At 36.2% G+C, this 25,930-nt stretch overlaps 2 long non-coding RNA genes across 2 annotated transcripts in view; one reads left to right on the top strand and one right to left on the bottom strand.

The window, feature by feature from the left end:
* The window catches only part of LOC125752878 (uncharacterized), a 34,971-nt gene extending 10,365 nt beyond the window's left edge, over positions 1 to 24,606 (bottom strand). Inside the window, exons 1-2 of the long non-coding RNA XR_007403403.1 lie at positions 24,531 to 24,606; positions 24,218 to 24,354 (exon numbers count right to left, since the gene is read on the bottom strand). This is a non-coding gene — a long non-coding RNA (uncharacterized LOC125752878). The remainder of the gene's footprint in view (positions 1 to 24,217; positions 24,355 to 24,530) is intronic.
* An 85-nt stretch (positions 24,607 to 24,691) lies between these two features.
* Positions 24,692 to 25,930, top strand: part of LOC112661439 (uncharacterized) — a 31,520-nt gene continuing 30,281 nt past the window's right edge. Inside the window, exon 1 of the long non-coding RNA XR_003137696.3 lies at positions 24,692 to 24,773. This is a non-coding gene — a long non-coding RNA (uncharacterized LOC112661439). The remainder of the gene's footprint in view (positions 24,774 to 25,930) is intronic.

The raw sequence follows: 25,930 nt of genomic DNA, 5'->3' as shown, positions 1-25,930 counted from the left end.
CCCCCCCACCCCCGCCCGCTCACCAGAGCCAGGCATTCAAGGGTCATTCCTATGTGAAGTGTGCATGCCTATTGAGTTTAGTGGGACAGGGCCATGGGGGAACACAAGGCTAGACTACACCTGCCCACTGGTTTTAGCATGTCGGGGCCGCAGAGGGGTCCTGCAGTAGTGGGCCCACCAGATGTATCAAGGTGGGGCCACAAGAAAACAACAGAACAGAGCAAGAAGTGCTAGCAAGTTAAGAGCAGAGTATACAGAAATGGTGCCTGCTGGTGCCTCTATCCCCAGAGTTCCAACAGACCCCTTCTCCTCTAACAAGTGCCTTAAGGTTAGCTGATGAATCTTCACATATTTTCTAGATACTTTTCAACCTGCTTCTGCTGCACTGAGCCCCACAGTGGACAAGTCTGTGCAGGAGTTCTTTAGATGCTGAGTCTCTTTTTTATAGCCCTTTGTGTCTCCTGGACATAAGCTCCATTGATTTTCAAAGCTAGATGTTTTGGGGATTTATCTCTGCAGTATAGGTCCCAAGGGTTGAGGTGCCTGATGTGGGCTCTGATTTCTCACTCTTCAGAGATACGTTCTGCATTTGTGAGAATCCTCTGGCTTATAAGTTGTTGTACCAAAGGCGGAATTTCTTTTTGTGAGATGACATCTCTACCTTTTGGGCTTGTCTCAATGTAGCCTTTTTATCCTTTGTTGTAGAGGATCTGTTTCACTAGCTTTCAGGAATTTTTCTGAAAGAATTGTTTTATATGTAGCTGTTGGTTTGGTGTGTCCATGGGAGAAGGGGAGTTCAGGGTCTTCTTGTGCTGCCATCTTGAACTATCACCCCTATTTTTAACATAATATTTTTTCTTTTCTTTTTTTTTTTTAAGATATTTATTTATTTATTCATGACAAACAGAACAAGAGAGAGAGGCAGAGACACAGCCCAGGAAGAAGCAGGCCCCCTGCTAAGAGACTGATGTGGGACTCAATCCTGGGTCTCTAGGATCATGCCCCGGGGCCAAAGGCAGAGGCTCAACCAGTGAGCCACCCAAGAACCCCATAACACTTTTTCTTTTTCTTTTTTTTTTAAGATTTTTTATTTATTTATTCATGAGAGACAGAGACAGAGGGAGAGGCAGAGACACAGGCAGAGAGAGAAGCAGGCTCCACGCAGGGAGCCTGACATGGACTCAATCCCGGGACTCCAAGATCAGGCCCTGAGCTGAAGGTGGCACTAAACAGCTGAGCCACCCCGGGCTGTCCAACGCTTTTCCTTAACCAAAAATAATACTTGTGTTTACATATAACTTTGATGTTACTGAATAAATGAAGCAGAAGGAAATTTTGTCATTATTTCTTTCCAAATTGTTCTTTAGATCTCTTTTGTAACCATGTAACTATATACATATTTTGCAGCCAAATGAACTTCATGTGAGGAAAAGGCCCCAATCACCTTTTATAATTTTAAATGCTATCTTCAAACAACTACTTAAAAGTTCTTATTCAATGAATGTAACAATAACCAGAAGCCTAAAGGCATATTTTATGATTATTAAGTTATCACAGTAAAATGAAATTACCCACTATTTTGCTGGATGGTTCAATTGGAAGTAAGGTAGAGTTATTCACTACATATTTTCATCTTTTAAGTTTTATTGTTACTAGCAAGAATTTTAGAAGTGAGTTTAAACCATGTATAAATCAATTTCTAGGGAAAGATTTTCAGAGATCATTTATCCAAAAGTAATACAAAGAAAGAACTAGAAGAAAACAAGTACTGGAAGAACACAGAGTAATGAGTAAACATTTGCAAGAATAAATATGTTACATTTTAGTAGATAAAGGAATTAAGGTGAATGTCCCTGCTTAAAGAAACCATTTCTTATAAAGTCAACTTAAATTGGTCAAGGTAAAATTTTATAAGCCAAAACAATCTCTAAGAATAAACATTTCTTTATGTTCTCAATCACATAACAATAGCTGGTTTTTATTGAATGCTTACTCCTGTTAACAAGCACCATTCACTCATTATCTCTTTTGTATTCCTCTCAACAGCATGAAGTAGGCACTTTTTGTTATCTGTATTTCAGAGTGAAGGAAACTGACACTACTAAGGCACAGACTAAGGCACAGTTTGCTCAGATCAGGCAATGAAGTGAAAGAGTCAGCCTTGGAGTACATTTCTTATTCCAGAACCCATAGCCTTCAATTCTGGGCTAGGCTGCCACTTCAAACACAACTGGTAAAATTATGTTCTAATTCAATGGGAAATTACATCTTAAAAATGTCTTACTTATTGGGATACAGAAATAGAAGACTGCTGAGAAAAGAGGCCAAGATTAGAGTAATAAGAGGAAAACAAGACTGTTCTGTGAAGCTAGACACAAGCCCAGAATAAAAGCAGAAAAGGAATGACTATTAAGATAACCTAAGTGAAGGTTGATGGGATTTGAAAGCAAAGCTGTGATAATAAAGAGATGAGGGCAAATATTCAATAAATATTTAGGAGGTAATTGGTGGAACCTTTTGCTTGAACAAATCTGGATATAGAATGAGGCAGGATTTGACAATATCTCTCACTTACTTTGAGTTATTGAATTGATGGTTTATCAATTATTGCATTTGAGTGTTTTGTTTAAATCTAACCATCTGTATCCACCTATACACACAGAAATAGAATTTTCATGTAAATCACATTGGGAAGCTAATGGACTTACAAGAGGGTCTAATGTTTTCTTAAATAAAGCTTTTTATCTTCTTATTTTTGAATCTGTGTTATGGACTAAATGGTTATGTCCGAAAAATTCATGTTGAAATCCTACCCACTGGTGTGATGGTAGAAGGTGAGGTCTTTGGGAAGTAATTAGGATTAGATGAGGTAATGAGAGTGGAGTCCTTATAAATGAGATTAGCGTCCTTTTAAGGGTCATAGAGAGCTTGCCTTCCTCTCTGTTTTTCACCAGGTGAGGAAGCTTAAAATAACCAATCTACAGCCCAGGAATAGTGTTCTCAGTATCCCCTGACCGTGCTGGTTGGCCCTGTGGTCTTGACTTCCCAGCCCCAGAACTGTGACAAATAAATGTTTATTGTTCAAGCCACCCAGGAATGACTCAGAGTCTTACAATTTTTACATTGTTGACACATTCAATGTTGGATGTGAAAAGTACTCCTTTTAAAAACTGTGATCATTGAGCACATTTCTAGCTCAGAGGCAGTATTGAAAGCCTGATCTGTATTACTTCTTGCACTATATACAATTTTTTTGAGAGCTTTGCCTTATGGTCTTTACCCATTCAAATTAGAGCAGAGATAGGTAAGAATTGTGCAAAAAGTGGGTGTTGAGAAAGTACATAGTGTGCTACTTCTGCCACATTATCTTTAGATCTTCATAATTTGTATTAGAATTCCCCAGAAAAGCAGAATCAGTAAGATATATAGAGATAGAGATAGAGATAGAGATAGAGATAGAGATAGAGATAGAGATATACAGAGAGGGAGGGATGGGAAGATTTATTTTAGGGACACTTGCGATCTTAGAAACTGGAAATTGGAAATTCAAAATTCCAACAAGAGTTGATATTTCAGTCTTAAGTCTAAAGTGTGGAGGCCAAGAAAATTAAGGCCATTCCACCTTAAGTTCAGCATTAGCACAAGTCCAGCCATCCCAGGCCCCTGGGAATAAGAGCTGAACTTTACCTTACTTCAGTTACAGGAAAAAAACAGCTTATAGCTTAATGCCCTACACAGCCCCATATTAGAATAATAGCTCAAGCCAGTGGCAGGAAGCCCCATATTAGAATGAGAACAGAGCTTAATGTCCTTGAAAGCCCCATATCAGAATGTAAACAGAACTTGAGAAATTCCTCCCCATCTTCTGGAGTTCCCCTAGACCAGCCCATAAAACTAAGCTGGAACCCACCTCGGGGTCCAAGTCCCTGCTCCTCTGTGTCGGATATACTTGGACCCAAGCTTGAGCTTGTAATAAACTGTCATGCGTTTGCATCGGTGGTGGCTCCTTGGTGGTTTCTTGGATATGTAATCTTGCGCACAACATAAAGGTCGTCTAGAGACAGAATTTTATTCTTCTCAGTGTTTCAGTATTTTCTCTTAAAGCCTTCACCTGACTGGATAAAGCCCACCCATATTATGGAACATAATTTACTTTACCCAATGTCTTGGGATTTAAATGTTAATGACATCTAAAAAGAACCTTTGCAACATTTAGACTGGTATTTGAGCAGACAATAGAGCAACATAGTCAAGCTAAGTTGATACATAAAATTAACTGTCATACCATCTTTCTGGGCCTACTCATTGGCTTACTGATGTTGATTTGCCTTTCATTTTTGTTTTTTAAAGATTATTTATTTATTTGAGAGAGAGAGAGAGGAGCACAGGGAGAGAGACAAGCAGACTGTGCCCTGAGCCAGAACCTGATGTGGAGGTCAATCCCACAACCTTGAGATCATGGCCTGAGCTGAAATCAAGAGCCAGACAGTCAACCAACTGAGCCACCCAGGTGCCCCTGCCTTTCATTCTAAAGGCAAATGATTAGTTACTTATAAGTCATTTTATACTTTCTGTGGATTTTTATTTTTTTATTTTTTTTGGATTTTTAATACATCAGTAAAAAATTGGTAACCAAGTCCATTGCATTCTTTCTGATTAGACTCCAGTGCATCAAGTGAGACCCATCAGAACGAATTCATACTTAGTATTTTCTACTTACATAAATATTATGCCAATATTTGAGAGTCAAGAGAATTCTATTTCTAGCTTAGCTACTTATATGAGAATCATTCATACTTAGTATTTTCTATTTACATAAATATTATGCCAATATTTGAGAGTCAAGAGAATTCTATTTCTAACTTAGCTACTTATATGAGAATCATTGATTATATAAAACACTTTGGTCAAGATAGTATAGTTTTAGGAATGTATACAACAGTAGTTTTCTTTGACAAAGAAGCTAAAGATACCAAATTTAAAAAGAAATACAGTTCTTTTTCTTATGTACTAATCATAGCAATAAATTGTAATTTGTTGTTATTCTATTTGAGGACCCAAATCAATTCTCTTAACAAACAAAGACCAAGAAAACTTAATGTTAAATGTAACTAACACTAAAATTATATAGTCAGATTCTATTCTTCAATTTTATCAAACCTTTGATAATATTAATATCTCATGATTTTGCATATATGTAAAACTAGTTTCATAAAAAAATTTCTTGAGAAAAGAATTTGAAAAATTAATGTATAAATTTTTCTGAGGAATTCTTTGATTATGAAAATTTATAAACATTTATACAAGTTGAAAAAAAGTTACAGTAAACAACCATAAATGCTTTAACAACATGTATCATTAAAATTTTCAATATTTGTTTACTTTTCCTTTTTATGTAAAATTTACACACAATGCACAAATATTAATTAAACAATTCTTTAAGTTTTGACAAATCTGACTAGGTAATACAAATAGCTATTAAACATTGCCATTTATTCAAAAAGTTCCTTCCTACTTCTTCCCATTGAATCTTCACTTGCACACTTTAGCAGTTAATCACTTTCTAACTTTTATTTTACCATAGACTGATTTTTGCCTATCAGAGAACTATGTATAATTGGAATCATACAGTTTGTGCTCTAAGGCTTCTATCACTCAGCATATTTTGACAAATCTGTGACCATAAATATATTTATGTTTATATATGTGCTTTCTGTTAGGTTTTGGCATTTTGGCAAGTATATTTTCATGATTCATAACACACACATTAGAAAAACACCACATATAATTTATCTAATACCTTTGAGCACCAATAGTAGATAAACCAGTATATTTACTTTTTAAATGTATTCAATGGCTATATATTTGGGAGTTTACAATTTAATTGGAGAAACATGAGAAAGACAGAAATATCAATTCAATTGTTGAAGTTAGGCACAAACTACTCTCAGAGCCACAGAGCTACATGCAAAAGAATGAAACTAGACCACTTTCTTATACCATACACATAAGTAAACTCAAAATGGATTAAAGACCTAAATTTAAGATTTGAAACCATAAACTCCTAGAAGAAAACTTAAGAAGTTATTTCTTTAACATTGGTCATAGAAATATATTTGTAGGTATGCTTCCTCAGAGAAGAGGGAGAAAAAAGCAAAAATAAACTAGGGACTACACCAGAATAAAAAGCTTTTGGGCATCAAAGGAAACAAAGCAAATTACTAAATGAACAAAATATTTGCAATTGATATATCCAATAAGAGATTGATATCCAAAATATATAAGAACTTACACAACTCAGTCTCCAAAAAAAAAAAAAGTAATCTGATTTAAACATGGGCAGATGACCTAAATAGACATATTTCCAAAGAAGATATACCATTGGCCACAGACATATGAAAAGGTGCTCAACACCACTAATCATCAAGGATATGCAAATAAAAACCTCAATGAGAGACACCTGTCAAAATGGCTAAAATCACAAAGACAAGAAGTAACAAGTGTTGGGAAGGATATGGAGGAAAGAGAACTTTTCATGCTATGTTGGTGGGAATGCAAATTGGTGTAGCCACTATGGAAAATGGCATAGAGTTTTTTCCTGAAAAAACTAATAATAGAATTGCCATATGATTCAGTAAGTAATTATACTACTGGGTATTTACCCAAAGAAAATGAAAACACTAATTTGGAAAGCTATATGCACCCCTATGTTTATTGCAGTGTTATTTATAATGACCAAAATATGGAAACAACCCAAATGTCCATCCATAAATAAACAGATAAAGATGATGTGGTGTGTGTGTGTGTGTGTGTGTGTGTGTGTGATGGAATATGACTCAGCCATAAAAAATGACGAGCTCTTGCCATTTACAACATTATGGATGGACCTAAGGGGTGTAATGTTCAGTGAAATATAACAGACAAGTAAAGACAAATAGTATATTATTTCACTCATATGTAGAATTTAAGAAACAAAACAACTGAGCAAAGAAAAAAGAGACAAAAAATAGACTCTTAAATATAGAGAACGAATCAGTAGCTGTCAGAGAGGAGTTGGGCAGGGGGTTATGGTGAAATAGATGAAGAGGATTAAGAGTAAGTACAATGAAATGATTCAATTCTATAGATTATTCGGTGCTCATCATTGTTAAGCACCGAATAATGTATAGAATTGAATCATTGTACACTTGAAAGTACTGTAACACTGTATGTTAATTATTCTTTCAATAAAAATATAGGAGTTATGACAGAAGTAAATAACCAAGGATAATACAGAATTTACAGTCTCACTTATTTTATATGATTTAGGTTATATTCATAATTCATGTGTATGCTTATTATATGTTATGTTTTTGGGAGTATTGAAAACTGCCTTATATCCAAGTCAGGATTCAGATGATAGGGGGTATAGTGAGTTGGGTAAACATATTCAAAAGCCCAGTTTATAAAAAACATAAAATGACTGATAATTAAAAAAAAAACTATCAGTCAAAAATATATAATTAACCTAAATTAAATGGTCATAGTTGGACACCTCTGCTGTAAAATATGGATAATGAATTGTTTTTTTTTCTTAATAAAATATGTACAATAAATAACCAATTGTAGCATAAGAAAACATATACATGAATACATGTGAAATAAAGTTTCTTCATTATTTTCAATATTTAATATTTTAATGACTTCCTCAGTAATCTTTTTTGATAACTTTTTAAATAACTTTCTCAGTGGAATATTAAACCCAAACTCACCAAAAAATCAATTCTGTGAATATTATCTTTATTTTTTGACTATTATCTTTAAATAAATTTTAAAAATGATTTAAAAGAAAGCAATTATAAAAACCTACATTATTTGTACTCTTTTATAAAACAAATGCCCAATTTTCCTTTCACATAGTAAATACCTTACTCAAGTACATTTTCAAGAGAGCCAAAAAATATTTTCAGAAAAGATTATATTTAAAATGATGACTAATAAATTACTCAATTTATACAGTAGCAATCTGTTAGTAAGTGATAGCAGTTGCTGTGAAAGAGCATATTGCAGCCTCATGAGGTTGGGTGAGTTCAGGACAATATTTATTCACACTCAAATCAAAATAAGAGATATGGTTTTGTTTTCAAGATATAGCTATTTTATATTTTTAAAGAAAACATATTGAAAACAATAGTTTTTGAGTTTTTGTATCAAATGGTAAAGGCAAAAAATGGTCTAATGTGTGACTTACAGAAATCAAAACATGTACAGGACTGCAAATCACAGAACTGACAAAGCTGTCAAGCTGGAAGCATAATGCAGCAGATTGCATATATCTCTCACTTCTACCAAGCATTACTAATAATTTCAGGCATAGAGAACAAGTACATGACAAAAACAAACATAAAATAGCTATCTGAAAGAAAATACAAATGTTGCTTAAAATGTAAATAACATTCACACATATCAAAACATCACCTACATGAGAAAAACACCCAAGATGTGGGCTGAAAAAAATGAAAGAATCATAATGTAATTTAGAAACTCTGTCACTATACCTAGATTTGATCAATGCATTTCCTATGACCATATCTACAACCTGTAAAATACCATCCTTTTATTTTATTTTATTTTATTTTATTTTATTTTATTTTATTTTATTTTATTTTATTTTATTATTTTGTTTATAAATAAGAATTTAGCATCTACTCAATGTGGGCATCACATTAGGCACTTGAAATGTATTGGTGAACATACAGAGCTTTGCATTTATCAGTGGGTAACTGAATATGTAAAATAAAAGTAATATATGAGTAAATTACGTAACACGTTAAAAGGTGATCAGAAATGCCATGCAGGGTGTTGGGGAACCACAGGCAATTTTGAAAGGATGAGCAGGCTCATCCCCATTGAGATAATGACAGTGGAGCAGTAAGAGGGAAGTTGAAAGAGCAAACCAAGATGGTATCTGGAAGATTTCCTATGCAAAGGAACCCCCACTACAAGGATTCTAAGACAAGGACGACAGTGTAGCTGTCATGGTAGAGATGGGATGGGAGCCATCACATATTGTATTGCAAGTTGTGTTAGGATCTTTTGTTTTGACTGTGAGGGAAACTGGGAGACAGTTTGCACAAAGGAGAGACTGTAAAAGCTAGAGAAGGATTAAACGATGGTTGTATAAGGGAAAGAAAGAGGGGATCCCTGGGTGGCTCAGCGGTTTAGCGCCTTTCGCCTATTGCCTGATCCTGGAGACCCGGGATCGAGTTCCATATCGGGCTCCCTGCATGGAGCCTGCTTCTCCCTCTGCCTGTGTCTCTGCCTCTCTCTCACTCTGTGTCTCTCATGAATAAATAAATAAAATCAAAAAAAAAAAAAAAAAAAAGAAGGGAAAGAAAGAAAGGAATCAGAGATGACTCCAAAGTTTGTTTCTTCTTTTAATCTGAGCATTGAAGGATAGATTTCTAGGGTGACTCGATATCCCAGTCATCCCATGTATCTCAATTTATGCCTGTAATCCAGTATTCTCTATCTTTTACTTTGAAAATCTCTAGTTGGAAAGATAAGTTATTCAGTTTTCCTATGATCACTGAAAGAGAGATACTGTCAGGGAGGAGTAGTGGTTAGTTGAAGTGTTTGTCTATAGAAAATGTGGATGGAAGTCCAATTAGGCATTTAGATATGAGTCTTATATATCCTGTCATCCCATTTTGGATTTATTAGTACCTGGTTGACATTTAGAGCTATGAGACTATATTAGATCATCAAAAAAGATGAAACACAGATATAAAAGAAAGAAGGCCAAGGACTGAGTCAGGGATGTGGACATTAAAGGATGAATGACAGAAAGAGAAGAAGCAATCATGAGATGGGAGGAAAATGTTGCTGTCTTGAAAGTAATGTCAGTAAATTTTAATAAAAAGCTACCTTGAAATTTAGCTAGTTAAAGCAGCAAGCATTTTCTTACGTATCACAATTTGTGGGTCAGGAGTTTGGGCTGGGTTCACACAGGTGATTATTTCGCTCTTCTTAGTATTAACTAAGGTCCTCAGTGGAGTCAGCTGGTGGGGGGCTGTTCTGAAGGGGCCAGTACATTTTTCCCTCAACATGGGTAGCTTCTCACTAGGGGTGTGTGGAGGCTGAGTTCAGCTGGAAATGCTCTCCCAGAGCACCTACAAATGGCATTTCCACCTAGGCGATCTCAGGGCGATCAGACTTAACGCATTGGTGACTTAGGTCTCCTGGAAGGAATGTGTTCTCTTAGACAACAGGTTGAAGCTGCCTATCCCTTAAGGTCTGGGTCCAGAAAGCAGCACAGTGTGCCTCCATCATATAGAAGAGGGGCACAAACCTATTGAGGGAGCACACTCTAGACCCAGCCACAGCCTACCCTAGCTTGATCCTCTCCGACAACCTGTGGCAAGTACGGTACAGTTACCTCCAGCAAGACATGCCCGACAACCCTGAGAAGTTCAATCTGGTTCCCTGAGTCTTGGGCTCTCCATGCTTCATCGCTGGGCAACATTACTGGGAGCTACAGGTGGGAGATAAAGCCAAGTGGACCATAGGTGTCTGTGAAGACTCTATGCAGAAAAGATGGAGAAACCTTGGCCCCCCACAATGGATTCTGGGCAGTGTCCTTTTGGTAGGGGAAGGAGTAAAGGGCTCTTACCTTCCTGATGCCTGCCCTCCCCCTGTGCACCCCTCTCCAACGGGTGGGTGTTTTCTTGGACTATGAAGTTGGCGAGGTCTCCTACAACGTGACGGAGAGGTGTCACACCTTTACTTTCTCTCATGCCACCTTCTGTGGGCCTGTCTGGCCTTACTTCATTCTGAGTTACTTGGGAGGGAAAAATGCAGCCCCCTCTCATCATCTGCACCATGAGTGGGATGGATGGGTTTTCTGGCCATGTTGGCAGTCACGCTCATTCCATGGAGACCTCTCCTTGATGAGGTGAACTCAGGGCTAGAGGGCTGTTGGCCATGATCCTACTCCAGGCATAAGGCATCTCATTGCCTTGCCTTTTCCTACTCATCACAGCTGGATGTCCTTCCCACTTTCCATGCCCTTGCAGTGGGAGACAGAGTGTCCACACTCTGTAGTGTCCTTTCCCTCTCCATGCAGATGGTCAGATGTAAGGAGATCTATCAAGATGGCCCAGAAATACAAACCAGATGTCCACCTTTGGTGTTTCAACACTTTTGGTTTTACCCATTACTGGAGGGGATACAGAGTATGGATAATCCCTGGAGAGCCAATCAGGACACTTCACTGTGGCTCAGCCTGGCTTCCTCTGGTCCAGCCCCACATAGTGATTGTGGATGTGTGCTGTTCTCTGTACCAGGGCTCCTTTCTAAAAACTAGAGTGGAACTACCTGGCCCAGTCAGCATGGCTCCCTCTATCCCAATTCCCATTCTGCTGTGGTTTTGTTAACTCCATTAAAGAGGCCTATATGAATTTTGATTAGTTACAGTTATTTTACAATAATGGTGGGAAATGGCCCTATCTCTGTTACAAGATAATGTTCTAATCAATGTACTCTTTGCATCTGTATCTTTTCTGAGGGCTCTGTTGCTCCCTTCATTCTAATGAAAGGTGTATTCTGGTGTCAGGTGCACGTCATCCAGGATAGTTTCCTGCCAACACCATCCATTGTTCCTAGATCCCCTCCCACTCACATTTGTGGACTGACAGTTCAGCCCTGCAGTGATTCTGAGGCAGCATTCCAGAGGCTCATTGACTGTTTTGTCTCCTTTTTTCCACTTCCATTGGGCAGTAGAGGAATTGACCTTTCTAATACATGTGCCATCAAGGGGCATCCTCATAGCCATTGGGTCATGGGGCATTCTGGAGCCAGAAGGCAAAGGCAGATCACTTCAAGCAAGGCCCCACAGTGGCTTAGTCCTGCTGCCCTTTGGGTATGTGACCCTCTGTTTTTGAAATAAAGTGAGTATGGATGTTGCTTAAAAAAAGAAAAAGGAAAGGGGGCACAAACCTCATTGAGAGAAGTGTAAAAAAAATCCATGGCCATTTTTAATCTACTGTAGGAAGACTGATCATCAGTTATGGCTGACAGCCAGACATAGGATGGAGATTGACAATTGGGTTTAATAACATGAAGATCATTGATTCCCTTTATAAGAGAAGTTTCCAAGTCAGGACGATGATGAACGATTGATAAGAGAAGGTTTAAAATAGAATAGGAAAGCAAGACACATTTATAGGTACCCCTTTGGCCCTAGGTGATAAAAAGGAACAATTCTCAAAATAATATTGCAGCTTAAATCACTCTGAATACTTTTCTAATGCAAGAAATGTGGTCCTCCAGAGCAATAAATACTGACCTTGAAATCCAAATAAAAGGTTCTTTAAGCATTTAGTGCTTTTTCAGTCCCTCGGAGCTACATCATTGAGGTGGACATGTTGGAACTATATCCCACAATAATGAAATATCAAGAAATCATTTCATAACTTAAGCATAGACTTTGTGTATTTTTTCAAATCCTTAGTAGCATCAGGCTCAAACCAGACATTAAGGAATAAAATTTAAAAGAAAAATCTTTTTCTAGTCCAGCTAAAACATAAATATTTGGTCTTGTTTTATTTTAATTTCTATTAATTTTGTAATTTTAAGATATAGCTTTTGCTACTAATTTTGAAATAAATTAATTTTCTCAAGAAATATAGTAAAAATATCTGGGAACTTGGCAGAGAAGAACAGTAATAAATAAACCATTTTGTAAAAGGCAAAAGATTTGTATGATCTGAAGAGAAACAAGTGTTGAATAGCCATTTGGGAGTAAAAATACATTACTTCAAAGCCATGTTTTAAATCTAAAATTCTCTTTGAGTATTTCAATTTGTTTAAAAATTGTTTTTTGATCAAGTGCTTCAATAAAAAATAAAACTGCAGCATTCTGTTCACCTACCATTCCAACTTTTGAACAATAAATGTTTAATACTAAGTATAAATAGTTAATCAGCTAAATTCTCAATGATAACATTGCAAGGCTGGTAGTTTGAACTGAGAAAAAAACAACATTTTAATTTGGAGCTTATTTGTTATTAATATTTAAATGTATAAAATGATTTGGGTATACTATATAATCTAAATAATGTATAATAATTAAAGAAAGTGTTTCTAAGGGCCAAAGAAATATGTTCCATAAATTTCAGGCATTGTAGTTAATTTAGATGATGGAAAATAGAAAGATCATCTTTAATTGCTGGCACCCATTTTCTCTGATGAGTATTTGTTGTATCTCTTTGTTTTTGTTACTTTTACCTAAATAATTTATGTCTTCAAACCATCACAACATATCTTGGCTAAATTATATTATCAACTTGGTTTAAAGGCAGTTGGGCAATCCATTCATTGCTAAGTAGGTAGTGACGTATTACAGGGGAGTCTAAAAAATGTCATACAATTGATTAAAAAATAATCCTGTAAACATTTGTTTTACATGAAAGATTTTCAGATGAAGAAATATATGTATCTTTAAAAAATTTGAGAGCTACATAAAATCGCTAAACAAGCACAAATAACTTACAGTAATTGCCATTTTCATTCACCTATGCAAGAGAATTAGACTATAAATAGCATGCAAAAAAATAAAATAAAATAAAATAGCATGCAGGAGTCATATTTGAAAGATGTATGAATTAACATTAATATTTACAGGAAGTACTGATACTAGCAAAAATTTTGAACTAAACCAAGATTATCCATGCCTTTTTAAGTTGTTTTCATCATCTTCACTCCCTATTCATTAACCCTTCTTCTACTTCCAATCCTTACTGCTCCCCAGAGTCCTTCTTCATACTCCTCTTCCTTTCAGGTCATCTGTTCTGAATATTCCTGGGGATCTCTTGCACCTCCTTCTGTGTAAAATGTCCAGTAGTCTGATTTTTAGCATGCCCCACTTAGTTGATAATCAGATTGAAAAGGTATTGATACATCAAAGTGTTAAGAGCTTGGCAATAATTTATTACTTAATATCTAATATCAGTATTAACCACTAAATCCTGTAGCATGTGGATAGAGGACCATGCTATACAACATGAGAAGCAAACGTTTATTTCTTTCATTTTGTATATACCTTATTATTAGTGTCTAGGGAACAGAGATCTATCCATGGACCAGGTACTAGTTTTAGGGAAGTTAGATTCTTTGTAGCCTAAGCAAAATTGTTTTAGTCTAGGTTGCAAGAGAATCAGAACCCAGAGTATATACTAGAGAGAGAGGACAAAAGAGTGAGGAAGGGGGAGAGGAGGAGAAGAAGAAAGGAAGAGAGAGAGGGAGAGAGATTTATTATAGGAATTGTTTTATGAGGTTTATGTGGAGGCTGAGAAATCTAACCATCAGCTGTCTGCAAGCTGGAGAACCAGAAAAGCCAATGGTGTAATTCAATCCAAATCGAAAAGCCAGAGGCTCGAGAACATGAGACCAGTGGACATCCAGTTTAAGAAGAGAAAGTAAATTCATGCTTCCTCCACCTTTTTGTACTATTTGGGCCCTCAACAGATTGGATGAGGCCTTCCCACATTGGTGAGGGCAGTTCTCCTTCACTGGGTTTACAGATGCAAATGCGTATCTCTCCCAGAAATACCCTCACAGGTATACCCAGAAGTAATATTTTACCAGCTATCTGGGCATCCCTTCGCCCAGTCAAGATGACATGTAAAATCAACCATCACACACATAGGTTTCTGAAACTAACATCAGTTTCTAGCTAACTAACATTCATTAATTTATAAATTTTAAATCAACTCACTGACTCTAGTAAATTTTTTTAGAAAAGAAATTGTATATCACAATAGTGAATGAAAACCAGTGTCACTTTCATAAGTAGTAAAGATTAATATCCACTAAAATAAGGTAATGAGTATTAAAATTAAAAATATCTATTCATGCACTGCCTAAAATAGCACAACACTTAAAAATGGAATGTGTAGCAATTTACCTTCTATTGTTTATGGCAGTCCAAAAAAGCAAATAAAAAGATCCACTGATATGAATGCTTTCTTTACCTGATCACTCTGTAAATCTCAAGATAATGATAGTAAATTAAAAATTGGCAAGAAAAAGAAGAATTGAAAAGGGGGATGATGAGAGATAAAAGATATTGGTAAAAGTTTGTGAAGTGGAAAACAAATCATGGAGTTAAAATCCTTATAACCTACCAGAAAAGAAACTCAAATAACTACAGAAGAAGCCTACAAAGAGCCAACATATTTGTAATAATTTGTACTTCAGTAATCAAAGATGTTGAGAGCAGTGTATACAACCATAAATGAATTATTAAAAAAAAAAGAATTACTCTTGCTCCTTTCTAAAGCTAATCCTTCCAGATATCACCTCTCATTTGCTCAAGAGCAGAGATCTAGAATTTCTCTCTTTTTAAAAAAAGTATTTATTTATTCATGAGAGACACACAGAGAGAGAGAGAGAGAGAGAGAGAGAGAGGCAGAGAAACAGGCAGAGGGAGAAGCAGGCTCCAGGCAGGGAGCCGGACGTGGGACTCGATCCAGGGTCTCCGAAATCAGCCCTGAGCCAAAGGCAGACGCTTAACTGCTCGCTGATCCACCCAGGCATCCCTAGAATTTCACTTCTAAATCATCCATGCTTTCTAATCTACTGGATCCTTTCTTTCATCAGTATTGAAATATACCATGATTGCTGCCATCTAAAAACAAAACAAAATAGAAAATCTTATGAATCCACTTTTTTGACCATTTACCACTCCAATTTCTTTGGTCTTACAGCTGTCCAGTTACTTCCTCCCATTCTCTTTAAATGCACTGCAATGAGGACTTTGCTCTCACTAGTCCACAGAAACTAGTCAGAATCACGAAGGCCTCTATTTTACAAAGTCCAATAGCCAATTCTTACTACTGCTCCTACCTGACCTATGAAAAGTATTTGACACAGTGTCTCCTCTTGAAACACTTTCTTTATTTGGCTCCCAGAACAACCCTCTGAGTTTTATTTTCTATCTCCCTGAATGACCTATTATTTCCTCTTCTCAGCCTCAGTTTCCTAATGTGGGGATGCCCCAGTCTCAGGCTTGGTCCTGAGACTTTCTTTTCCATGTATATTCATTCCTTTTGTGAGATTACCAAATGTTCTGTATTAAATATCATATTTATGCCAAGGATTTTCTAATTTATATTCCTACCCATCTTCCTTTCTCTCTCTCTCTCTTTCTCTTTCCAGCTCCAAATTCATATATTCAGAAACCTATTGACATCTTTATTTGAATATTTAATATCAATATCTCAAACATCCTGTCCAAAACCAACTTTATCTTTCCCCCAAACTTCAAACTTCTGGTTACTCAAAAAATCATGCAGTTTTCTTGATTCACTTTCTCTTATATTTCACAGATGATTAATCAGGAAATCTTTCAGAATATATCTAATATTCAAACAGACTCAGTTCCAGACCACCATTTCCTCTGTCCTATATCACTGCAACCTCCTCACTGGTTAGCTTCCTCACGGATCAACCAGTATTAATTCAACACAATATTTCTCTTAAAAGATACATATTATTGTAACAAAAATGGAGCTTTGCTTTCCTTCATATGCCTGATTTAATGTGACTCCGGGGTCACCTGGGTGCTCAGTTGGTTAAGTGTCTGCCTTCACCTCAGGTCATGATCTGGGCTCCCGGAATCAAGCACCACATTGGGCTCCCTGCTTACAGGGGAATCTAATTCTCCTGCCCTCTCTTCTTTTGCCCCTCCTCCCACTCATGCTTTCTCTTTCTCTCTCTCAAATAAATAAATAAAATCTTAATTTTTTTTTAACTTTCCCGGGGACTTAGAGTTTCAAGGGCAACATTAGTATAGCCTAGTCCCATTTAGATATGATACCATAATATTGCTATTTTTGTCTATTCCTATTACTATTGTTATTAGTCCTTGCTATTTGTATATTGTTTTTAGTCTGGGAAGTATGGAAGATGTATTTCTAAATAATATAATTATAGTAATTTTCAATGACATGTTTATCTGAAAGAAACTATTAGTCTTATATAGTAGCATATCTTCCTATGTATCTAGGAAGCTTACATGATAAGTCATGTTTCAATAAGTAGAAGTTTAATATTTCAGAATATTAGCTGATCTTTGAAGAATTTATTTAGCATTACCCTATCTATAATGGGAAGTCTTATTTTTCTGGCATGATCAGTGGTATAAAAGTATAAACTAAATAAACTATTTAATTGCATTAACCTTCATCTCTCCAGACTTGTATTTTTGTCTCCTCCACTCTAGAAAAATTGAGGCAAATGTGTAAACCCATTCTTTGATATCTGACCATAGTTAGCTAAAATCTTCAAAATACAGCTTTATTTAAAATTCAGGATGTGTTGAGAACGTGGTTTTCTTAGTTTTATTTCTTTTTCAGGTTTCAAATTTTCAGAAGATCTTGGTTCAGTTTTATTTTTCCATCCTTTTCCCTTCCTTGTTAAGAACAGAGTAGACTAACTTTATTCCTTCTGCAGCTCCCAGAAGGAAAACAAAGAATTGACAGTAGAAAGGATATAAAACAAACATCTCATTTTCTGAGTACTTATGTAACCTCTTCACTGATATAAATATTGTATCATTTTCCTGATGGCATTTGTTGAGGCAGTGTGGCACAATGGTTGAGTGTGAGCTCTAAACAAGATCATATCCTTTTTCAAAACCACCATACTGTTGTTCTGTTTCACCTCAGAGGTCAGTCATTTCAGTCTCTGCCAAATATGATTAATTTTGCTTTGTAATAGCTTAATTATGCCCTTAAATTTAACTTTAGATGGACAGTTGTCCTCAATAAAAAATAATACCATCCATACAGAAATTTTCTTTTGTATAATTCCCTCCCTGTTATTCCTTCACTCTTGTTTATTTTCATATTTTTTATCTCTCAGTCTTCACAGCAGGATCCAGATTCTCAGGCATTTGGCCTCATCTACTTCTCTGTCAGGGCAAAGCATTTTTTATTGAAGGCAAAAAAATTCTTTTAAACATTTTATTTATTCATGAGAGACAGACAGCAAGAGAGAGGCAGACACACAGGCAGAGGGAGAAGCAGGCTCCACGTAAGGAGCCCGACGTGGGACTCGATCCCGGGACTCCAGGATTGCTCCCTGGGCCAAAGGCAGGCGCCAAACCTTTGAGCCACCCAGGGATCCCCTACATCTTGTTCTAATGTAAAACATAAACTTATATGTTAACTTTCCAATTTTGTGATGGAGAGCCAGGCCTCTTCTTTGAGTATGGGTCCATTAAACTGAAGTTTATCATAATATTTTATATAAAGGATACCCATAATGAGCTATGATTTTTTACTTCCAAATGTGTTAAAAAGATGAAGAATTTTAAAATACTTACAAAATTGTCTGAGTGAATAGTAATTCTAGATTTTAGAAGTTTTTCTTTCAACGTTTAATAGCTGGTTCAAGCACACTAAATATGACAGCAATTTTTTTATTGCTTTGTCCTTATCAGGATTTTCCAAAGTATTCTATTATTAGTGGACAGCACATATTTTTTTATTCTATTTGGAGCCATATTTCATTGGTTTGCAGAATAATGACTGAATTCTGTAATTAAAATTGGATTAAACAGGCTCAAGGACAAATACCTGACTCTTGATTAGAATACAACTCTATAGGTGAGCAGGAATGTTCAGGTGTTTTAATGAACAGCTAAGTATCCTAGACAATTCAGCATATTGTAGATATCTGTGAATAAAATGACTCTGTAGAGTATGCCAATCAATCTTGTGAATGGCTTCGGTGAGGTAAACTACAGTAGCTTTTATTGAAATTTTAATGGATCAGGATGTCATTAGTCTCTTTCTCTATTTTCATCTTACCTAAAACCACTTCCAGTAATAAGCTGCAGCAAAAAGAAGGGACAAGGTGAAAGATCCTATATTTGAAACACTTGAGTTATTTGTATTCCTAAAGTCTTAAACTGGAATAATATATCTATGACATATTCAGCGCACTAATTTTTAACAATTTATTTTTGCCAAGAAATAAATGGTGTATCTAAAGGTAGATAGATAATGAACAGAAAAAAAAAACCTATATATTAGCAGAATAAGAAATGGCACATATTTGTTGAATCAATGAAATTTTAATTAATGCCCAGGGGCAAAGGAATTATGATCACATTTGTCCTTAATTATTACATGTAGTTAGGTAATTTTCTTTTTTTGCAAATCTGTTGGTAAACATTCACTTAAATTGCTCCAATTGCCCTAGTCTTTTTATCTGATTCTGGCACTATAACTCATCCTTTCTTGGTTATAAGCTTACGATACACTCTGCTTATCTCTATTTCATTGGTCTTAACTGCATCATAGAAAAATTAGGATTAAGGATTAGTGGATGCTTATTGTATTAGTTGCTAGGGCAGCTGTAACTAAGTACCTCAAACTGAATAGTTCAAACAAGAGAACTGTATTACTTCACCATTTTGGAGGCTAGAATTCCAGAATCAAGATGTCAGCTGGCGTGGTTCCTTTAGAAGATTGTGGGAAAGAGTATGTTCCAAGCTTCTCCACCTAGCTTCTGGTGGTTTGCTGGTTATCTTAGTGTTACTTGACTTGTAAAAACATCATCCTAATAATCAGCTTTCATCTTCACGTGACGTTCTCCCTGTGTATATCTGCCTTTTCACAGGGTATCCTTTTATAAGCACACCAGTCATAATGAAATAGGGGCCACCCTACTCCATTATGACCTCACCTTAGCTTTTGATAATTACATCTGCATAAACCCTATTTCCAAATAAGGTCAGGTACTGAGGTACTCGTGGTTAGGACTTTAATGTATGAATTTTTGCAGGCTATAATTCAACCCTTGTCCCTTCTTATCTTTGAATGTAAGAATTTATAGAGAAATTAAACAAATATAAATTTAGCTAGAAGAAACTGTCATGCACCAATTTAACACCTTCATTATATATCCCAAAAGTGGAGTAAGGGCCTACATTACTAGGACACAAGAATTGAAATCAAAATAACATAATGACCTAACAGAATTTTATTTGGTTAAAAGCAGATTTTTAAAGTCTAATTTCCTCATTCCCAGCAAAGACAGCAAATCTTCCTTCTGACTTGTGCTCCACTTAGAATTACACTGAAGAGTTATAAACAAGGGAGCTAAAAAAAAAAAAAACAAGGGAGCTTGGGTGGCTCAGTCCATTAAGCTTCTGAGTCTTGGTTTTGGCTCAGGTCCTGATGTGATGGGTCCTGGGATTGAGCCTGCATAGGGCTCTGTGCTCAGTGGGGAATCTGCTTGAAGATTCTCTCCCTCTGTCTGTCCAACAACTTGCGTGTGCACATGTTCTCTCTCTCTAAAATAAATCTTTAAGAAAGGAGCTATAAAGAAATAAAATTTTCTCTTTGTCATCAAATATCATTTTTCATACTATAAACTCTCTTCCTACATATGCCTACATAAATAATCCAGTTATAAAATAAATGGTTCTTTCCCCTCTTCAGCAATATTCACATATATTTGATCTTATGCTCGAAAGCACAGAGTACTTTAGTGATCACTTTTTTACCATCTGAAGATTTTCAATATTTCTTTTTCCATGTCTCAGCTTACTTTTTATATTTGCTTCCTTTATCTTTATTTGCATTTGAAACTGATTCCTAAGAATTTAGTTTATTAATTACTCAAAGTTTAATATGATTTACCTGTTACTCATTTTGGAATTTTTTAAATTTTATGATTAAGTTTTCTCAAATTAAGTTGTATAAAATTTTTATCTCTGGATATTATGATATTTAAAGCACACTATATTTTTTAGACTTTTTGTATGGATTTTAGAAGTAAGTAGTCAGTGATGAGAACTGATGTAGGAATAGCAGTCATATTAAATAATCTAATTTAGACTTTTTTTAGAAATAATTTTTTTAAATCATGTACACAAAATCATGCCGTAGCTTTATTATTTTTAAATGTCTCCTTTTAGTGTTAAGAAAATTACAGCTAATAACATAGAGTCCCAAAGAGCACTGATTTGCATTTGTTACCCCCTCTAGAGATCAGCTCTTGCCATTATAACTCAATCAAAAATCAAGTTAGGCCTCTTGACATAATTGGAAGTTTCAAAGTGATCTGAAGAGCACAATTTTCTGTTACATATGTCAAAGCTAGATGGGAAAAATACCATGGGAACAGAAAGGTCAAGGGCTAATCCACTCCAAAGTCATTAACGATCATATTTAAATTGCTTCAGAAACTTCAAGGTTTTTTAAACCATCATCAAATTTCCCACCAAAACAAGGTGCCTCTGACATGACAGCTGCTCTGTACAAAAAAGGAAGAGAGTTCCTTTTTCTGTCATGCTGAAATGGATCTTTGGTTTTCAAAGTTTATTTTGTCCTGCACATATTTGTAATATACAAATTTAGTTAAATTTTATTTTTTTATTTATTTATTTTTTTATTTATGATAGTCACACAGAGAGAGAGGCAGAGACATAGGCAGAGGGAGAAGCAGGCTCCATGCACCGGGAGCCCGATGTGGGATTCCATCCCGGGTCTCCAGGATCGTGCCCTGGGCCAAAGGCAGGCGCCAAACCGCTGCACCACCCAGGGATCCCAAATTTAGTTAAATTTTAAAGCCGAAATTTATGCTGTGCCAGAAGGATTTTTTTTTTTAGCCTAAATGAGCTTATTTCAAATTGCATTTTATAAGACTGTATTTGCAAAACTATTTACAGCGATTTTCACAATGCCATCATATTATAAGGTTGAAGGAAAGGAGTTCCCCGTTTATCCTGAATGCATCACCACCATTGAAGATTTGGATCATCAAGTTAGTCACATAGAAAACTAAGGCTACAAATGAGCATGTTTTTAACAAATCGTCCAGATAATCACCTTTTTCACTTCATCTTGGCAGTAGAAACCTATTTTATTTTAAGGCATTAAATCATAATCATTAAAACTTGCTATGAAGATGCTGCAATCAAAACATTGTTGGACAGACACGTACACATACATATCCATAACATCACAAATAAATTGGTAGAATAAAATAAAGTACATAAGCATATTTAAATATGTATATATTTATGCTTTTACCACATAATAAAAATCTGCATTTATTTCAAAGGGAAAATAGGTTATAATTAATAGTTTTAGCAGAAGATAAAAATAAAGGGGACAATAAATCTATAAAGCAATCTGCAACTTGGAAATGAAAATGCCAATATGACCGGATGCTGTTTTATCATTATATAGACAGTTGGCTGCAGCATGATTCCTAATAACCAAGATATGGAAACAACCTAAGCGTCCACAGATAAATGGATAAAGGAGATGTGACATATCTATATGTATATAGATATAGAAAGATATAGATATATAATGAAATATTATTTAGTCCTGAGAAGGAAGGAATTTTTGTCATTTTTGACAACCTGGATGGACCTTGAGGGCAATATGCTAAGTGAAATGAGAGAAAAACAAGTACTTTATAAAAATCACTTATATGTGGAATCTAAGAAAGCTGAACTCATATAAACCTAGTGTAGAGTGGGGCAAAATGGTCAGCCAAATTGGGTGGCGTTGGTCAAAAGGTACAAATGCCAGTGTTAAGACAAATGAGTTCCAGGGATCTAGTGTACAGCATTTAGTGACTTTAGTTAATACTATTGTATTGTATTTTGAAAGTCACTGAGAGAGTAAATATTAAACGTTCTCATCACAAAAAAGAAGTGATCTTTAAGTGGCATGATAGTGGTATCGGTTAATACTATGGTGGTCATCATTTTGCAATATGTAGGTGTATGAAATTAATATGTCACACACCTTAAACATACACAGTGACTTATGTCCATTATAACACAATAAAGTTGAAGAAATTGAGTCAACAGACTGTATAAAACAGATCGCCCTCCTTAATACGAGTAGACCTCATCAGATCAGTTGAAGAACAAAAAGACTGACCCTCCATCAAACAAGAGGGAATTCACCCCATTTGGTGATCCATGAGCTGGGACTTCACTTTTTCCCCCTACCTTTGAACTCAAACTGAAACATCAGCCTCTGGGTTTCAAGCCTCCTGCTATATGAAGTAGAGCTACACCAGGCTTTCCTGGTTCTCCACCTTTAGACTTGACCAGGATTGTACAGTTTGGCTTTCCTGGTTCCGTAACTTGGCAACACCCTTGAGATTACGGGACTTAAAATCACCCACAATCACATGGGTCAGTTCTGTATCATAAATCTTTTTCTATATTTATGTATACTCTATTATTTCTGTTTCTCTAGAGAACCTTGACCAACACAACCATTTTAAAAAATAAAGCAAGAATGATTAACTGAAAATTCAAGGTAGAGTTCACATCTGTTAGGGACAGAGAGGAGGGGACACATAGGGGACTAAGTTCATGACAATGCTCTCTTGCTTCCTCTGAGTGGTGAGCATGAAGTTCATCTTATTATTTGCCTTTAAAATGTACTTTTTTCACATGTTCTTCTTTTGTGTGTGTGATATGCTTCACAATAAAATTTTTAATTTAAAAAGTTACAACATTAAAAAATGATAAAATAATATAAAGTGTTGGTAGGTGGAAGAGACTGATAATCTTAAAAACTACTGGTGTAAATGTATGGAAAGTTTGCTGACATATTTGTTGAAGGACATTGGCAGCTCTAATAAAATGTAAAATAATCATTAACATAGCACTCTAACCCCTAAGACTTTGCTCTTCTGAAATAGATGCAGCAGTAAAAATATATTACAATAATATTCATCACAACATTATTTGGAGTGACAAAAACTGGAAACAATAATGACCATTATTAGAAAAACTGAACAAATAATTCAATATCCATGTATACAGTTATTATATATGTTATATATATATATTTTTTTTTAATTGTTCAGCTTTTTGGATACTGACCCCAAAAGCCAGTAGCTACAAGATGTTGTTTAGACTGGAGAAAAAACCAACTAATTGTTGTTTAATGTGTTTAGTGTGATGTCATTTTGTAAGAAGCAGGTTGGGAGAGCAATATGTAATGCGTGTATAGCTATGTTTAAGGCCAGGTTTATGCTACCTAACTTTGATTTTAAGTCAAATCAAATATAAAAAGATCTAAACATCTGGATTGGTTTAACACTCGATATTGCTGTCCTGCAGACATTTTAAGTGTGTAACGTGTGTGTTAGGAGAGACAGAAGGATTCACTTTGGCTGTACTGACCTTCAGAAGGAAAGTTCAGGTGCTAAAATAGGGACGAGGTGACTGCAAGTGCTTCCTCAAACTCGGGCCCCCCGAAAATATCCAGAAAGTGTCTGCTTCTCTTCAGCAATGTCTCAGGCTAGAGGGTAAACGGCGGCCTAAGGGGCAGCGGGTTCCGCGATTCCTGCTTTCTTCCTCAGGCCCGGCCCCCCTTCCCTCCCCCACGCACCTGCCCTGACCCCTGCCCCCTGCCCCTGCTCTCCCTTCCCTCCCCCATGCACCTGCCCTGACTCCCCTGCCCCCTTCCCCACTCCCCCCTTCCCTCCCCACGCACCTGCCACGGCCACGTACTCCACCCCCTGGGGACCAGCGGGGAAGGCCACCGTGTCTACTCTTATCGGGGGAGGGTGCTGACCCTGTGAGGGAAGCCCCAGCTGCGCCACAATTAATTTTAAGATGTCATAGACTGAATTTTGTCCCCCTTAAAATTCACATGTTGAAGTCTTAAACCCCAAGGTGAGTGTATCCGGAGACAGGACCTCTAAGGCAGCCGCGACAGTTAAATGAGATCCTAAAGGTATGACCCTAATACAGTGTGACTGTTAGCCTTGTAAGAAGACAGAGCCACACCTAGGATGTGTGTGCAACGCAGGGCCAGACGCAGTGTTAAGAGATGGCCGGGAGAAACCAACCATGCCCACGGTTGGATCTTGGACCCTCTAGCCTCCAGGACTGAGAACATTTCTGTCGTTTAAACCACTTTGTGGTATTTTGCTATGACAGCCCAAGTAGACTCATCTACATATACCGCATGTTATTTATATTGTTGAACAATATACAATTACTATACAATTTATAAAATCATGTTTTTACATATCAATACATAGAGGTTATATATATAATACAGTATCCAATTGTTACACAATATATACAATACATACACATGTGCACGTGCATGTGTTAGGGTTGCCATAACAAAACATGACAGACTGGGTGGCTTACACACAAGAGAAATTTATTTTCTTGTAGTTCTAAAGACTAGAAGGTCCCAGATCAAAGTAACATGCTATATATGTAACCAAAACGTAGAAATGTGTACAGTTAGGCGAAACAGACTCACTGTGTTTGTTAAAATAAAGAATAGATGAGGGAGAAATTCTTATCCTAATCATGCAAATATCTTGTGCATAGAATTTGGAAATTCAAATTTTGAATGAGGCTAACATACCATTATTGTCCTTACCGCCTTCCTTCATCCTCCTCCTATTCCTCTACCCACATCTGGAATGAATGGAAAGAATGTTTGCCACAAATGATTGTAGATTTATGGTCCTAGAAAGATTGAAATGTGTACTGGGAGGACAAGTCATTTAACCAGCTGTTCCTGGATCATGTTTTATTACTCAGGATTAGACTATGATGATACAAAACCATTTAACATGTCCCTGGGCCCCTAAGGAAAGTAGAAACTTGCCTAAGTGTTCATGAATCAACTGCACTAATAAGGAATTAAATTGCGTTGGGAAGTCTACTGGGAGGAAAATCTACTCCTCATTGGAGATAGTTATGAAGAAAAATAATCACATGGCAGGACAGGTTTTGAGATGTGGATACATAACAGATTGTTTTCCCTAAAGAAATCCCTCTAGAAAGCAGTAAGTGCACCTTGACCCAGAGAACACAGTTACAGAAGGAGCCCACTAGACAAGATCTGCAGCCCGGGGGAAACTTAAA

The sequence above is a fragment of the Canis lupus genome, chromosome 18 (genome assembly GCF_003254725.2).
Source record: "Canis lupus dingo isolate Sandy chromosome 18, ASM325472v2, whole genome shotgun sequence".
Classification (NCBI taxonomy): domain Eukaryota; kingdom Metazoa; phylum Chordata; class Mammalia; order Carnivora; family Canidae; genus Canis; species Canis lupus.
Note: the sequence above shows the minus strand (reverse complement) of the source record. Positions and strands in the feature narration are given on the sequence as shown.